This window comes from Colobus angolensis, unplaced genomic scaffold (assembly GCF_000951035.1).
Source record: "Colobus angolensis palliatus isolate OR3802 unplaced genomic scaffold, Cang.pa_1.0 Scaffold272, whole genome shotgun sequence".
Classification (NCBI taxonomy): Eukaryota; Metazoa; Chordata; class Mammalia; order Primates; family Cercopithecidae; genus Colobus; species Colobus angolensis.
This window is the reverse complement of record NW_012115955.1, coordinates 2,597,455-2,600,141: the sequence shown is the minus strand read 5'-3', so window position 1 is coordinate 2,600,141 and position 2,687 is coordinate 2,597,455.

Sequence of the window (2,687 nt, the reverse complement as noted above, 5' to 3'; positions counted from 1 at the left end):
TGCCTGCAGCCTGCATGGGGCTGATGTGCAACCAGTAGCTTGCATCCCACAGCCTCTGGCTGGATGGTAGTGGTTTCTGGCACATTGCCTGGGTAGGATAAAGGCATACACCTGCTATTTAACAACAATGTTGTGCACTCTCCACACATAAGTAACTTGTGAAAATGCAACAAAGAATGTCTCCTAAAGCGTACTGCTTACTTAAAGCTCATTTCCTTCTGTACCCAAATGAAAGACATCTGCCCATCAATGACCTAGTCAAGCCATGAAAGAATGAGAAGCACATTTCAGAGAATGTGTTAATAAAAACAGTTCAACTATAAACATTTCCAAAAAGGTTTTAAAATAGAGTATCTCTAAGGATTTCCCTTTAAGTAAGTCACCATCACCTGCATTATTGAGATTTAGCGGAAGGTTTAGGGGTGCAGTCACAGGAAGCTCAGGACAACATCTCAGCCACCTGTGACCTGAAGCACAGAGCAGGCCAAGTCCCTTGGGAGAGCTGTGGCCACAAAGCTGTGTAGTGGGACATTCTGGATCCTCAAACTTCTTCTAGTGGGCACTGCCCACTCCTCAACACAAGTGCATCCCAGGCCCAGAAGCTTTGAGCGTGTGTCTGAACCGAAGACACATGGTGGTGAGTCTGCTGGAAGGCCAACTTTGCCTGCAGACAAAATGGTTCTTCCCTAATTGAGATGGAGGCTTTGGGGCCATTGGGACTGACCTAATAAAGCAAAACGGTGCTGTATCATGTGTCAAAAAGGCAGTTTCCTGAAACTGAATACTTTAAAAATGTGAGCAGAGTAGAACAGCCCCAGGGGTTGTCAATCATCCCTCCTGGTCCGGGCTAGCTCAGGAGGGACTGGAAATGCACCCGCCCCTGATCCAAAGTCGGGAGTATTCAGTAGCGGCCTTCCTCTGGGAGGAGGGGCTGAGGCTTCAGGCCTAGCCTTTGTTTTCTCTGGCCTGGCATGTGGGCAGATTTTAGTGTTATAAATTGGAGGGGTGGAGTGCTAGCATTTAAGTAAATTTTATTTCCAGCATTTCCTGGAGACCTGTAACTAATACATTAAAAAAATGTTTAATAGTAGGCCGGGTGCGGTTGCTCATGTCTGTTATCCCAGCACTTTGGGAGGCTGAGGTGGGTGGATGACGAGGTCAGGAGTTTGAGACCAGCCTGGCCAACATGGTGAAACCCCGTCTTACTAAAAATACAAAAATTCACCGGGCGTGGTGGCACACTTGTAGTCCCAGCTACTCGGGAGGTCGAGGCAGGAGAATCGCTTGAACCCGGGAGGCGGAGGTGGCAGTGAGCCGAGATCGGGCCACTGCACTCTGCCTGGGCGACAGAGCGAGGCTCCATCTCAGAAAAGAAAAGAAAAGTTTAATAGTTTTAGAAGAGTAATACCTATGTTCCAATCACTTAAAATTAACATATTTTATCCAATCAAGGCATATCATCATTTTATACACCAAGAAAGAAAGAAAAGAAACTAGCGAACAAACGGGGCATAATGCTTCCTGGTCCCGCTTCCCCTTACGCCCCCGTCCTTAGGAGACACCTCTGGAGTTCATAAGTGCTAGGAGAGCAAGTTCTTCATTCTTACAATCCAGGATGGGCCGGGCTTTTGCAGCTCTCCTCTGCCTGGAAGCCGCTGGGGGGCGCAAGACGCCAGTTTCTCACTTTGGCAGAAGTGCCTGCCTGTAAGCGCAGAATGAAAACTTCCCCATAACAAGTTCAGAAGTACCTTGTACATTCACCACCCACGTGAAGAAAGCCTGAATGAAAGGAACAAAGAAAGCCTCGGCGTTGTTTACTTTCCCATTATCGCCCCAGTCTTGCGGCAGGGCCCGGGTTTCCATCCAATCCACCCGGCCCGCCACTGTCCCGGCCAGTCTCCAAGGCCTCACCCAAAAAAGGGGAGCATTGAGGTGTCCCCAGCGCGCCTTTCCACGTAGAACAGAAGGCGCAGACACCAAAAGTGCTGCGGTCAGAGGGTGAATCCTCTGAAAGTGCCAGCGTGTATGGTCAAGCGGCAGCAACCTCTAGCCTATTAAACTCTCTCAAGATCTCTTCCAGACTTTTATTCTATTGCCGGAAAAAAGGCTTTTTACATATGCGTATTTAAGTAATTAAAATATTTCAACATGGCATAAGACGTAGGGGCTCTTACTCCATCAGTACTGGATGGGAATCTCCTTTTGCCCTTTACTCCCCAGGGTAACTGCAGCCCCACCTGAATGCGTTTTGCAGCCCTTACTGGAGTTCCTATTAATGCGCAGCTTGGACAGGGCTCAGTGGGCCCGGCCGGGCAGCTCGGTGGCCGACCCCCTCCACCGCCCTTCCCCCGCGCCAGGCCAATGCAAGGGTGTGTGTGTTGGGGGAGGGGAGGAGAAAAGGGATTCAGGATCTTTTTAACCTGCCTGTAGATGGCGCCCCGGGAAAGAGATTCCGAACTACATCCCCCAAGCTCCAAGGGCCGCAGCCGCGGGGTCCTGGCCAGAGGGCGTCCAGTCGCGAAGACTGCGCAGCAGCTCTCCGTTCTTCCCAACTCGCGCGGCTGCTCGGCACCCGTGCGAGGAACGGGTGGAAGGGAATTACATGTAGCAGGGCCAGTACAGGCGCCGCGCACTCAGGGACCACGGAGTGGCACTCAGCCTCGACCCCACGCGCCAGGCAGCCCGGC